The following is a 15,093-nucleotide window of genomic DNA, read 5'->3' as shown; positions in this document are numbered from 1 at the left end:
AATCCACTAACCACATGCCCACTGAACCATGCTCCTCAGTGGCACATCAACACATTTCTTGAACACTTTCAAGGACAGTAACTTCACCGCCTCCCTGGGCAGCCTGTTCCAATGCATCACCATTCTTTCTGAGCAGTTTTTCCTAACAGCCAGTCTGAACCTCCCTTGGTGCAAGTTAAGGCCATTACCTCTTGTCAAGTCCATCATACCTTTTCACAGTGAGCATAAGGATTTTTTTTTTTCACCTCTCTGTGGCACCTTTTCATATATCCTAAGATGATGTAAATCCTCAGTTTCCTTTGTCCCAAACAAAATTACACTAGTTCTTCCAATATTTAACATTTGGAGGCAAAACAAAAACCTACTGTCATTCTCATCTGGACTCCCTTGCTGACATCTATCATTTGTGTTAGAAAGCTGAGATAAGGCTCCCACAACACCAGAGAGGATGGAATGAATGTCTTAAAGTTCACAGAACTGTTTGATTTGGAAGGGACCCTTAAAGGACATCTAGTCCTACTCCCCTGTAATGAACGGGGACACCTACAGCTTGATCATATTGCTCAGAGCCTGGCCCAGTCTGACTCGAATGTCTCCAGGGACTGGACATCCATCAGTTCTTGGACTCTTCCCAGGGTTGTGTTTGCCTTTGCCGTAATAAAGAAATGTCAACTCACATTTAGTTTGTGATGGAAAACCTGAGGGCTTGGTCAACTTATTATGCCTAATTATTCCCTTTTTAAACATTGCACTTTGGGGTTTTTCATCCCAAGTGTATTTTGCAGGAGTATTTAAAAACTTGACCTTAACGATCTGCAGAGAGTTCCCAAATTTATCAAGAATTCTGATCCTTTTATGCAAAGAATCAGCAGCCCCTTCTATAATTGTTATAGCCTACAAACTCCATAAAATGTATTCAAATCCAGCAGCCAAGACCTTGGTGAAAATACAGAAATTAACCCGACCAACTAGACTTTAATTAATATATGCCCATGAATGACTTACTTATTGACATCAATGACTATTTTCTGTGCATTTTCAACCAGCTATGAACATACGTACAATGACTTTGTCTGGAAGACACTCTCTGTCTCAGCAATAACATGCCAGGGTATGTTGCATACTTCTTGTATCTACTATGAGAATGGAGGACATGAATTTATCATGGAAGCAACCCTGTACATATTTAAAGCTCTCTTACCACAGTCTGCATACACAAATTCAGCCTGGCTGAGTTTTTTCTTGTCCTGAGATCATCTCTAGAGTTTCCTTTCATTCAGCTTTCATGTTCAGAGCACAAAATACAGTGCTGCTTCCATTCCTGACTTTCTATCAGTTCACAAATCATTTTCACCTATATATTTTTTTAATTGGACTTGTAAAATATGTCCCCTTAGATTGATTTGGGGGATTTATTGCCTTTCTCATTAAGAGACAAGGGACAAACACTTGCTCATCTTCTTTCACCGAAGCCAGTTGTAATCTCTGTCACAGGAATCCTATAGACTTTGACAGGAATAACTGGGTTTTGCTTGGATGTAGAGAGCCAAGCCAAATGCAAAGAACAGTCCTTTCAGGTTCCCCACTGAGCTCAGCCAACACACTGCAGATCACAAAATAGAGTGCTAAGTTTAAGAGGAGTTTCAAAAACTTCTACAGATTTTGGAATATTTCCTGGGGACATCCACTGGTGCTTTTCAAGAGTATCACACAAACTTGGAGGAAAAATTACCTCTGTGTCAGGAGGTTACATAGCAATATCTATGGAAAGAGAAAGAAGAAATCACTCACCTCACACCATTTAGTGAAAAAAAAAAAAAAAAAAAAAAAAAACATCACTAGAGAACGTACATCTGTCAGTAGCCCATCACATTTCTCTACGTAGCTGCATCACAAAAATATTCAGGTAGTCCATTTTCCCATCCACACAGTAAGAACTTACATGAGAAAGGAGCCCAACAAGAGCAGCACAGAACAGTGTTTTTTATCACCTCAAGTAAATCTTTTTCTTTCTGTATCATCAGTTCAGGCAGCAAAAACCACTGTGCACCATCTCAGCTTTTCCTGATTCACTGCTTTAGGCTGCAGTTCATTGTCTCGGTCATTCTACATCTTTTCCCATAGTCACTGACAGGAAAGGACAAGGAGCTTCCAGCAAGTCCTCCTTAGCACATCTTGACATATCTGCCTTATTCTCTGACACAGTTCACTGTCATCTTTGCCCTTTGAGGCCATTCCTTTTGAATCTACTTGTTTTCTTCTGTCATCTCAAAATGTTCTAAAAAAGACTTCAATCTGGCTTAAAAGCATAGTCTCCAAACCTAAATGATTTCCTTCACAAATAAAATTTCTTCAATATTCAACCCCTTTGATCAACTTCTGCGACTGAGTAGTGTGCTCTGTAATTGTGAGTAATTGTGTACTGAGTAATTGTGCTCTGCAGTAACACCCATACTATTGTGTTGTCAACATTGATTTTGGCAGTAATTTATCCCTAAAACTTTCATCTCACTAAAACCTGGAAGTCTGCATTTCTATTTCATGTCTACTCTTTCTTGTGGGTCACTTCTGTGTTCAGTCCAAAGACTTCAAAATATATTCTTGCATTGTATCTTGCTGGTCTACAGCTCAACTCAGCAGATGCAAATCATTACTTCTGCATAGATTTTAATAATTTTCTATCACAATTTCTTTCTATTAATCTAAGAACATAGTGCTTTACTGTCCAGAACTGAGTCCTCGGCTTCCTGAAGATTGTAGACAAAAGCAGCCAAGAGTAGATCTAAAATACACTTTGAATGGATTCATTAAAATATCAAGACAGGTTCTTCCAAAGCACGTTTTCCTCCAAAGACACATTTTTCTTGGGGCAGTCCTGCCTCTTGCTGAACTCTCACTGTGCATTACACCCACTTCTTGATAGCTGCTTCTTTCTCACCCAGACTTATGTCTTTCATCTTACCGGTGAAGAAGGAGCCAGCCTTCAGTCGGTCCAGCCTGCCTCAGCAGGTGGCTTCTTTACTACAGCCATCTGTGCTGTACCACAGCCAGCTGATCCTTTTCTTTACTGATACATAATGACTCTTATTTCGAACCCAAATCCTCAGGAGCTGAATGTAATTGAGCACTGACTGATGGGCCTGGAGCATGGGCACTGTTTCCAGGTTCTGTTCAGCTCAGCCCGTGCACTCCAGGTGGACACCTGTGTTCTTGGACCTTGCAAGAGATGGCTCCATCACCTACAACAAGACCTCTGCATCCTCATCGCTTGCTGAAAGGGGATTTATTCCAGTTCAGCATGCAGACAGCCTGATGCCAACCCATTGTATAGCAGAGGGAAAACAGGAACAGGAAATCTCATGTATAGAGTAGTGGGACCTTGGTAACACTATTGGATTACATGTTTTGACAAAGAAGTTTTCTTCTTTATATGATCTTTTTCTGATATGGAGACAAAATAGGGCTGGAGACAAGTAAATCAGATTAACACAATAGATACATTTATTCTTCATACGCAGCTTGACCTAACTAATCAGAAATTTTGTTCTTCACTTGTATTTATTTTGCAACAATTGCATCTGATTCAAATTACTAAAGAAAAGCAGCTTGGGTTCCAGTACATGATAGGATAAATAGTTGCTTTAGTCTTTAGCAGTCTGTGTTTTCATCTACAAATGACTGAAATCTCCCAGATTTGAAAGATCTGCCTTTGTTTCCAAGATTGCCACCTTGTGACTCCTGAACCACCTTCATTGGCGCCACAAGCCTGGCTGCAGCAGCACAGTGGGCAGCTCCACACCCAACTAGGCTTCTGGCTGCACCTCAGCTTGTACCCTGCTGCATTAAGGTGCACACACACCAGTGCTGCGCTGCAGACAGCCCTGATGTAGCATTTCTCACACTACCAAGAAGAGGCTCAGAAGGCTCCCAACAACCAGGGAGAGCTGCAGGAAGGCTCAGTGTGCTCTATTCAGAAACCTGCACGAGATATAGTTGGGAGAGAGGGAGTCAGGAGAAGGAGCCAAGTTCACCTGCCAGTTGGGCACTGCAAACAATTTTGATAAATTTTGGTATGTGAAACATTATTTTTCTGCATGGAAGAAAAGTTCACGCTCTAGATACACACTCCTACAGCAGTTTTGCTGGGAGTAATTAGAGCCTTTTTGAAGTCTGTCTTGTTAGATTCATTTCCCCACAGTAGTACTGAGGTGATGTTATTCCCAACACAAAAGAGCTGATATAAGGAAGCATTTGCATGTGGGTTCTGTTTGCAATGAGCTGGTAGGCAAGAATCATGCACCTTACTCTATGGCAGCTAACCACAATATAAAGCACACCAGTCGTTCCTAACTCAGCGTGCTGGGAACTGAAAACAGCATCTGTCATATTCTGTACTGCAGGATCTCTGAGCAGGAGCAGGTCAGGGGAGCTCTTAGATGAAGACGGCTGAAGTCTTGAGGAATTTCTTTGCTATTTAATAGGGTTGAACATACTATCACATGTTCCTAAAGGAGACTTTCAGACTGCACTCTGGCATCTTCTCATTTGTTTTCTCAAGGTCCTCATCAAAAAGAATAGTACTAAAGTATCTGTAAGGCATATACTCAAAGCAAAATCCCTTTTTACACGATGTAAAGCTTTTCTATCTAGGTCTTCCTTAAATACAGAAAGTTAATAAACTTTTTTTCCTCCCTCCAACTGAGTTGCCAGATTTCCTTTCCTCATTAACGCTGTATAATATACCCTTGATTTGCAGCCTTACTAAACTTGGAGAACTTTTTTGTAATACAATTATGAAGTTCGTTTTAGAGAAGAAACAGAAAGCATTCAATCTGTCAAAACCAAAGTTCAAGCCTGCAGTTTCCTGCATTTCTGCCACTGAAGACAGCAGACCTGATCCTGCAGCTTTTTTACTCTAGAAAACCTGTTGAGCTTGAATGGGAATTTTGAATAATCAAGGACTTAGGGTGAAATACAGCTTCAAATCCCTGCTATGCTGTCCAAGGGCACAATAAATTGCTCTCATGTCAGGAGACTAATGAAGACAAAGGGAAAGGAATCCTCCCCTCAGTCTGGCATGTTGGTACTGCTAATGAGCTGAAAGGGTTACAGCAGCAGCCAAAGCACCTACATACCCTCAAAAGGAGGCTGTTTCAGTGGGAGCAAAGCTAAAACAGAATTAAACACTGTCAAAGAAAACATCCTCTACATACACTGCTGAATATTAACTTCATATCAGGTCAACCAGTCACAACCTATTGTAGCTTACTCCCTCCACGGAGGAAATCTCAATGACAGTACTGAGTTGATGACAATACAGGATGGGTCAGAAAGCTCACCCAGCACAGCACAGCCTCGATTCCAGTCAGTTTTTAAAATTCTCTTCATTTTTAGACTTTTTATTTCTGGATACTCTCAGAGTCATCACAGGATTGAGTTTTTGAATGCAGACATCATTTTTCAGGGCACTAGCTATACCAAATACAGTATTATTTATCTTAGTCTAGAAGCACAATGAAACCCATGTTCATCTAGCTAAGGGAGTCGTATTTCTGAACATCTCCACCCACACAGGCTCAGCAAACATGCCATTTTTCCAGCACGTGCCAGAGTAAACGAAGATTCATTTCAAAGTCATGAAGCTGACAAACCCTAAAAATGACAACCTTAAAACTGCGCCTTACATTTCTACTGCCAGTAGTGTTGGTTACAAACTGATTCAAAACTGATATTTTGTTGTCTGGTTCTAGATCTGCAAGTTACTCTTTTTAATCAGATTACACAGTTAACAAATGCCCTACTTTATTTTTCAGTTAGTTGTTGCATTCACCACCAAGCAAAAGTGCCTCTACACGCTATCTTACTTTATCACATTTTACTATTAACAACAGGCTATGTAATGAAGTCAGAAACTCAGAGAAGAAGCCATCAACATAAATAAGCTGTAGGGCAAATGGAGAGAAAGGAAAAACAGTTATGAAAATGTCCTAAAAGCCTATTTTGTGAGGAGAGATACAAATATTATGGAATAATACACCTGAAGGTAATTGCTTTTAAAAATCTTCCCCCCTGTTGAGTTGCTGAGGAGACAAACAACCTGAGCTTCAGGGTTCACGTATTCTAGACACAAACTGCATCCCAAGCTTCGGTTTACAAAAAAAGAAGAGGGGAAAAAAAAAAAAAGAAAAAAAAAAAAAGCTAAGGAGAGGAGGAGTTGGGCAAAGAGCAGGAAAAGAGTCAGAAAATGAGGCAATATTTGGCACCTGTACTAATTGTGAAGCCAAAGCCTCAGTCCTGGCAGACCTTCTCTCAGATTGCTGGGGGAACATAATAAAAGACAACCCAGCTGGAGAAATGAAGGAGATCTAACTTAGGAAACAGAACAGGCAGTGATGATAGAGCGTTGTTTTTGTCACAGGTTAAATCCTACAGCGGGTAGCACTTGGAGTGAGGGAACAGCTCAATTAAACCAGAAAAGAAGGCAATCACTTCATAAATAGCAAGACAGGTGCTGTCAATCTGCATGTCATGAACCAGGTAACGATGAAAAAATACCCAGTCTTCCACCTGATCTGGATGTGTTTCTACCACACAAAATATGGTATACCATGCACTATTGCTGATGCCAAGACTCATGCCAATGTCTCCATTACTGTTTGCAATGACTAACGAGCTATTTTTCTTACAATAGTCTTCTCAAATGTTACTAATAAAAGCCTCTCCTGCTGCTCTGACAACACTCTGCACTGTTCAGTCCAAATCACACTAACTCCTTGTTCTTGCAGTCTCCTGAACCTTTCCCTACCCATTTCCCACCTACAAAGTGGCTCTGCATCTTTCTTTTCACTCCCAATCTTATGTCTGTCTTCTACTGATCCCTTCTCTCCAGGCTACCATCTATCTTCATCTACTGCCACAGAACACATTATTCTTGCAAGACCATTCATCACCCAGCCCTACATTTTTGAGTCTCGTCTCCTTAACATCTTCTTACCACAGATACTGCAATCCTAATTTTGTTTTCAGAGAAGAGTTTGTGATAATGAGCAAAGCCCTCTGATGTTTTGCAGTTATAGTTCAACTAGAAAAGCATTCCAAATTTTCCTATTTCTCTTCTTAAAAAAATACAAAAAAGAAACTTTAGTATAATACAGAGGAATTAGCAAGTAATCTAGCGTCCATCACTGTGCTTGTTGTCTTTCCAACATCTTTGCATTGCATAAACTGGATGCATTTCAGGAAAACGACAGAGTCTTATTAATTCAAGTTGTGTGCAGTTGGGGGCTCAACATGTAGAAGTGAGTTAACATTTAAAATGTTCATAGTTGTTATACTCATTTAAAGAATTGGCTCTGACAACCATGAATGAAATATAGCAACCTCATACTTCATGCCAGCAAGAGCACTTGAAGAAAAGGGGGAGAATGAGATACTAGTAGAGACTTTAGTGATTCTTTAACTAGTCTAGAATCCTGGAGCTTAATGTAGATATGTATCCATCAGAGTCCTACTCCTTCTGGAGTTACAGCAACATATGCTAGTCCCCTCCAAATTTCCAGTTTCCAAACCACAGAATCATAGGGGTTGAAAGAGACTTGTGGAGGTCATCTAGTCCAACCCCTTGTTAAAGCAGTTCCCTACAGCTGGTCGCACAGGAAGGCATTCAGATGGATCTTGAATACCTCCAGAGAGGGAGACTCCACCACCTCTCTGGGAAGCCGGTTTCAGTACTCCATCACTTTCACAGTGAAGTTTTTCCTTGTGTTCATATAGAGCTTTATAAAATGTTCCAGTTTCTGCCCATTGCCCTTTGTTCTATTGCTGCACATCACCAAAAAGACTGCTCCTCATCTACTTGACTCCCACACTTGAGATCTTTATAAACAGTGCTGAGATCACCTCTCAGCCTTCTCTTCTCCAGACTGAACAGCCCCAGGTCTCAGCCCTTCCTCGTACAGGAGATGCTCCAGGCCCCTCATTATCTTTGTGGCCCTCCACTGGGCTCTCTCTAGAAGTCCCCCGTCTTTCTTGAACTGGGAGCCGAGAAGTGGACACAAATCCACACATGGTAAAATCTTCCTACATCAAAATGAAACTAAAACCCCATATTGGTACAGCAAAGCACCAGGACAAAAGATATGTCAACCTTACACTGCAAACATCCCTTTCGGTTTACCTGTGTAGGAGTCTGATCTCAGTATATACATGAGAACTTTAAACACACAGCAGCACTAATGTATTATAATTTGCAGAAAACTAAGAAGTCTGTGCCCTGATCCTTATAACAGTAGAGACATAAATAGGATTGAGCTGCTTACATAGATACCTTCAGGACAAAATTAGTTTTGGAAGAGAATTATTAATTTTACATTCAGTTTATGTACCTAAAGAGTAAGCAATTCAAAGCATCTGCCATGCTATGATCACACACATACCCCTACAAGCCTTCCCCCTTTGGTTGTCCAGGATGTAAAGTCCAAGCTATCCTTGGGTACCTTGGGCAGGACACATTCCAACACCACTAGACAGTGCAGGTATCAGGGAATAAAGCAGAAGTAACATCCCTCCACCACCAGGGCCTGCATGAACTCAGACCACAACCAGACTTCATTCAGTTCAGCCCCTAGGAAAGCATAGTCCCACACACTGCAAATCACAACACTTCCCAACCCCACTTCAAAACTTACCCTCATTCTAATTTAATTAGCGAGGTATCCTCCCAGTCTGTCACACAGGTAACCATGGAGAAAGGCAAAGCTGCTTGTTTCTTCTTCAGTTAAAGCTTTTTAAGGAAAAGAAAGCAGAGTTTAAGAACAATCATTGAGTTTCCCCTCCTTCCAAATATTGCTTTCCACTTTTAGATCACAGTGTGTCATCTGGATGAGCACCTTATCAGTAGCCAACAGGGGAAATTCAGTGTTTGTATTTATATTTGCATTTATATGGCATTTTCATACACTGTATCTCAAACCACTGACAGAGCAATGAATCACAGACCTGGGGAGGGGTGCCTACATGCATCACGGCAGCAGCTTTGCATGAGCAGTACAGCTGGAAACGCTTTGGGTGTTAATTAATCTTGGCTGCTACTAATCCACAGAGAGGAGAGCCTGGCCCGACAGATCTGGCTCTGTGTCATAGTTTGGAAGGGAACTCAGAGAGACAGAATCAAAAATTTGCTTTGGGAATATCTGACATAGCTTTTCATCCAGAGAATGGGACCAGCACAGTGCTCTCCAAGGACAGCCTGCATCGTAGATTGACTAAAGCACTGTGGTGTACTACAGGGTTCAAGTAATTTTTTTCCTTTATTTGGGTACACAAACTCAAGCGCAAGGTCTGGTGCCTGAGTTGCGACAACTCTCACTATCAGTACAAGCTGAGGGACAAAATGATTGAGCATAGCCCTGCCAAGAAAGACTTGGGGTACTGGTGAATGGCAGCTGGACATGAGCCAGCACTGTGCCTTTGCAGCCCAGAAAGCCAACCAGATTCTGGGTGCAGCATAGCCAGGGGGGTGAAGGAGGGAATCCTGTCCCTCTGCTCTGTGCTGTGAGACTTTACCTGGAGTACTGTGTACATATGTGTAATTCTCAGAACAGGAGAGACATGGAGCTGTTGGAGCATGCCCAGAGGAGGGCCACAAAAATGATCCGAGGGATGGAACACCTCACTACAAGAACAGGCTGAGAGCTGGGGCTGTGCAGCCTGAGACCTGCGAGCAGTCTGTCAGTATCTAAACGGGACCTATAAGAAAGAAGGGGACAGACTCTTGAGCAGGATCTGTTGTGATAGGACAAGAAGAAATGGTTTCAAACTAAAAGAGGGGAGATTTGGACAGGATATAAGAAAGAAGTCTTTTACAATAAGGATGGTGAGGCACTGGCACAGATTGCCCAGAGAGGTGGTGAGTGACACATCCCTAGAGACACTCAAGGTAAGGCTGGACAGGTCTCTGAGAACCTGATGGAGCTGTGGGTGTCCCTGTTCACTGCAGAGGAGTTGGACCAGATGACTTTAAAAGGTCCCTTCCAAATAACTCTATGATTTTCTGAATAATTCATTTAGTGTGGAGACAGTAAAATCTCACTGAGTATACTCCTGATAGAAAAAAATACATAAAGGAAAAAAAAAAAAAAAAAAAACCAAAACACACAACACTACTCAGCTGTCAAAAGATGAAGAAAAAAAAAAAGAAAAAAAAAAACCTCTGCCCAAAAAAACCCATAAAAATCAGTCTGCTCAGAATCTGGCTCTAGATATTTGCTAAACCTGGATATGGCTTGCAAAAACAAAAGGATCATAACAGAGCATGTGGTTCTAATCCCTCTTTAATTCAGGATTCAATGCTGGTGTCTGTGCAGACCTGGGCAGACTGCTGTGCTATAGGGACCCACCCAGTGATCATGCAACTAATATCGCGACCATTTAGGATGTGCAAATAAGTTTGCTTCCCACAGAAACTGTGACACTTCCAGGGTCACAGAACCTGCCCTGCAATGCTGGCAGGGAGTAATTGCTGTATTCATGAGAAAGTTGGGATTCCCACAGGACAGCCCCTTTCATGCAAGTGAAAGGAGTGGGAGCATCTCCTAACACCTCCTGTGCCTCCTGCAGAAGGTTGCCTCATCAGGGCCAGAATAATTCATGTTTCCCATTCCTCATCAGCCCTCACTTGCTCTGTCCCTCTCACTCCACCAGACTCAGTAGTGCTACCGAGGCTGCAGGCTCATCTGATTAATTGCTCTCATTACCAGCTCATTTTTTTTAAATTTTCATTCATTTTAAGGAAGAATTTTTATCTCGAACTCCAACTGCAATTAGTGAAAAGCAGCAATAAGTGTGAAAGCAGGACCTGGTGGCTGGCAAGAAATGACCACTTCACCAAAGGGAGAGAAATGCTAAGGGCAGGCCCTCAGAAGACACAAGTCTCAAGGGAAGCAGCAAGCAGCAGCACCTCAGTGCTGCACAACATCCCCATCAACACTGCAGCCCTCATCCTGCCCTGGGTGCTGCTGCGAGGGGGAGAGAAGCAGTGAGCACCCAACATTAAGGGAGAGGGCAGGCAAGGGGGGCTGTGAGAAAGAAGGGGACAGACTCTTGAGCTGTTGTAACAGCACAAGGGGAAATGGTTTCAGACTAAAGGAGGGGAGATTTAGGTTGGATATAAGGAAGAAGTTTCTCACAATAAGGGTGATGAGGCACTGGCACATGTTGCCCAGAGCGGTGGTAGGCACCTTGTCCCTGGAGACACTCAAAGTCAGGCTGGACTGAGCTCTGAGCACCTGATGGAGCTGTGGGCATCCCTGTTCATTGCAGGGCGGTTGGACCAGATGGCCTCTGTAGGTCCCTTCCAACTCAAATGACTCTATGATTCGATGAAGTTTCTCTACAGAAGTGGTGCACTCCCAGCAGGATTTTCTGTGAGAGACAGTGAAAAGCGTATAAGCACCAAACAGAGGCGAATCAGAGGATTTCCTGTGAACTTAGTATAAGTGTGGAAAAAATAGCAAATAATACTCTTTTCACTTGAACATCGACAAGCACACATTGGAATAGAATGAATGAGAACGTAAACTTGAGGGAAATTTCAGTTAGTACCTTCCTCAGGAGAACACCATTCCCTTCTCATATCCCACTCTCCACGTAAACTTGAAAAATTAGGGAAACAGAAACATGTTTTTTTTCTGAATGGAGCAAAGGTTGAAGTTATTGAATACAGCAGTCCTAAGCTATTATTCAAATGCAGTACCAGAAAAAAGGAGAATGATGATTGTTCGTCATGGATTGCCTTCAACGAGTGCAGTACTCAAGGAAGAGGTATTTTTCTACATCAGACCCAGACATGCAGGCTTACACCTCTATCACTACTATTCAGCTGTGCGGTGGTGTAATTGATAATTTAACTTATCTTACCTTGCCCTGGCAGATTCTGGAGTCATCCTGTTGCTATAATGAATGTGTTCAAAGTGTCTGTCTCGCAAATTAGAGGTTCTTAACAACCATTCCTGATTATGGAATAAGAAAGAATAAAGTCTGTCTTGTTACTGTTTGAAAAATGCTAGCAGGATGAGAAAGTAGAAACAGGGTACTGCCGTAAATCTCTGAATACACAGAGGCAGATCAGCAAGAGATTACCATTTTCCCCAGATTTCCCACTTCATCACTGTCAGAAGCAATTCAAGAAAGGACATCATGAGCCATAGGCATCATATCGCTCCTCCAGATATAAAAATGGAGTTTAAAAAAAAAAGCAAAAACACGGGGCCTGAGTCTCATTCTCCTTTCAGGATAGTTTCTAAAGACAAATAAAGGTATTTAGCATTCTTCCTCTAGTAACTCAAAGGAAATTATAGTTTACAACACAGGCCATATGTAAAATTATGCTAAATTAAAATGCAGGAGCACCTAATACAATATAATTTTGCAGTTATTAAGTACCTACTGAACTCTAACTTCAGGACCCAGAGATTTTTTGCGTTGCATAGAGGATATGGCATTCCTGAATTTCGTTAAATGAATAATTAACTGTATGCTCAGTAAACAGCACGTCTGCCCCTGACCTTTCCTGTTGCTGGTTGGCATCCATTTAGGGATGCCCGACTAATAGCTGGTTCATCTCCAGTTCAGCTTGTGATAGTTCAGCTGCTCTGCACTGAGATACGCACATAAAATGCCTGAGAGATAAGCTGGACCCAGCTCATATTATTAAAATTAGACACTGCTATTGAAAAAAAAAAAAAAAGAAGAAGTGTACCACGCCAGGTTCTTTGTAACCAAGCTCTTCATTTCCTACTTTTTAATTTTTTGCCAATTAAAGTTGTTTCTTCACAATTCCCAGCCTGTGAATCCCAAGTTCCCCAGTATGTCAGTCTGTGGATCAGTTCTGAGAGAGGCACTTCTCCCAGAACGCCCCGTCTGCAGCAATCAAACGCATTCTGTCCAAGTCCTGCTAATCACAGCCCTGCCCTTAATCACATCGCCTCTTCCAGATAAACCCACGTGGCATTACATGTGGGGATTCTTGCAGAGTTCAGCACAACCCGGTACTCAAGCGACCCAGATCACAGCTTGTTCCTCCACTTGATGATGCTCTTCTACTAACTTTCATCACTCATTAAAAACAGTGTCATAATTTGATGTATGAAAGTTTCCGAGAACTTGCACACATTCTGCAGGCTGCCTGATAGAAATCAGCGTCTCGCCTTAAACCTTCTATTTGCAGTCTGAGAACAGCTTGAGAAACACCACAGTGTTATAAAGACAGATCAAGGATGTGCCTTTCCTCTGAAGCTCTGTCTCTGCTTTTTGAAGGTACGAATGAGTGGAAGATGTTTTCCATTAAAGATTTAAACCAGGTGGAACACGATGGTTGTGAGAATAAGGCTGCTCGGAGAGTAAACAGCGAGAACTCTCCACAGAACACCTCTGTGAGCTCCACACCACGGCTTTATTTACAGCAGATGGCCACTTCGGAGAGAAGGGAAACTGCAAATCTCTGCAGACCTCAGCGGGAGCCTCCTGAGGTGCTGTGCCAGAGCAGTCCCCACACCTGCCCGTCATGTTCCAGCCCCGCAAATCCTCATACTTTAATGAAATAAGCGTGCTTTTTGCTGCCTCTTGTCATTAATAGCGCTCCTGCTTCCCAGCAGTACTGCCAAACAGTAGCAAAAGGCACAACAGGCAAGCACTTGGATGCTCTCATTAAAAACTTCCCATGGCTTTAATGATATTTAATAGAGAAATACCTCTAACATTTCTGGCTATTTTCAATTTATTCGAACCTTCAAAGCTTGCATGCCTTCAAAGAGAATTTCCACTTCTTTTGAGGATTATTATAAAAACCCATTATAATCAAATAACACTAAATCAGCTAATTCGCAAAGAAAATAATGACAGTGACACCAGGTATAAGAAAAGGATGAGTGATCTGACCTTTTAATTAAATTATTAACACTAGTCAGCAACAACATGCAAAAATGACAAAGGAAAAGTGACCTTTTTATGTCTTCACTAAGAATGGGGCCAGAGCACCATCAGAATTTTAATCTTATCAAATCATAAGTTATGGAGTCACTCACCTCAAAGATCATTCATAGCAAAAGCTTCCAAATTCTGCATACTAAGACTAGTAGAGTGCATATATATATATATATATATATATATATATACATACACACACACACACACACTGCTCAGTTCATGGAAAAAGAATTATTCTTAAAAGTGACCAACAGAAAAAAGGTCAGTCTGTTATATTGTGATAGTATTTGTCATAAAATATATTAATTTTATTACTCTGAAATAGGTGAACTCTGCACCAGTGACTCTCTGTCAAAGCCATTATGGAAGTAAGTGACCAAAGTGCCTAGTTATATACTGTGAAGATATGAATACTTAACACTGGAAGTAAAAGGCAGTTTGCAGGGCTTTCTCACCTAGTTGTAAATCCAAAGTTATAAAAATAAAGACAGAAATAAATTTAAAAGGAGTACAAGGAGTCACTACATAAAGAACACAAAAGCAGTCTTAGGAGAACAAAGTAAAATGTCTTCTTTATTTTTAAGAAAAAGACAAGAAGAAAAAAGAAAAAATGAATGTTTTTCTAACTTCCTACATTTTGGAATAGATCTCTTTCAAATTAAATCTATCGTACCTAGAACAACGGGTAAAATTCTTCATGTTTTCTTAACCAAAGAATTTACATGTTTACACCATGACTAAAGTGGAGATAAAAGGAAATTGCAACTTACAGATTTTTTCTGCCTTTGTGGCTTATCCTTTAAATAAACTATAAGTGTTGAGCACACAATGACACTCAGGTATCTGCAGTAGCTATATAATAAATAGCTTTGAAACGTATACTACCAAATATATAGTCTACTTCTACAATGTGCTTGTAAACCACGTAGGTGGTAGAGTATATTACATGATGAGCTGCATTTTTGTGCAGGTCCTGTTATCCAGACATACTCCAGTAGCACATCTAATATCTGGAATTTTGTTTTACACCTATTTCTATGACTGAAATAGTCTGAGGCTGTAACTTCTCAGTCTTGTCTGGACATGCTCACAGTTCTAATAGAAACCTAA

The 15,093-nt window shown here is 41.3% G+C and overlaps 1 long non-coding RNA gene across 1 annotated transcript in view; it reads right to left on the bottom strand.

Annotated features, from left to right (window-relative positions):
• LOC107052094 overlaps positions 1-14,006 on the bottom strand; it is a 59,688-nt gene extending 45,682 nt beyond the window's left edge. The window contains exons 1-2 of the long non-coding RNA XR_001464240.3: positions 11,187-14,006; positions 8,688-8,782 (exon numbers count right to left, since the gene is read on the bottom strand). This is a non-coding gene — a long non-coding RNA (uncharacterized LOC107052094). The remainder of the gene's footprint in view (positions 1-8,687; positions 8,783-11,186) is intronic.
• Between the last annotated feature and the right edge of the window lie 1,087 nt (positions 14,007-15,093).

The sequence above is a fragment of the Gallus gallus genome, chromosome 4 (genome assembly GCF_016699485.2).
Source record: "Gallus gallus isolate bGalGal1 chromosome 4, bGalGal1.mat.broiler.GRCg7b, whole genome shotgun sequence".
NCBI lineage: Eukaryota > Metazoa > Chordata > Aves > Galliformes > Phasianidae > Gallus > Gallus gallus.
Note: the sequence above shows the minus strand (reverse complement) of the source record. Positions and strands in the feature narration are given on the sequence as shown.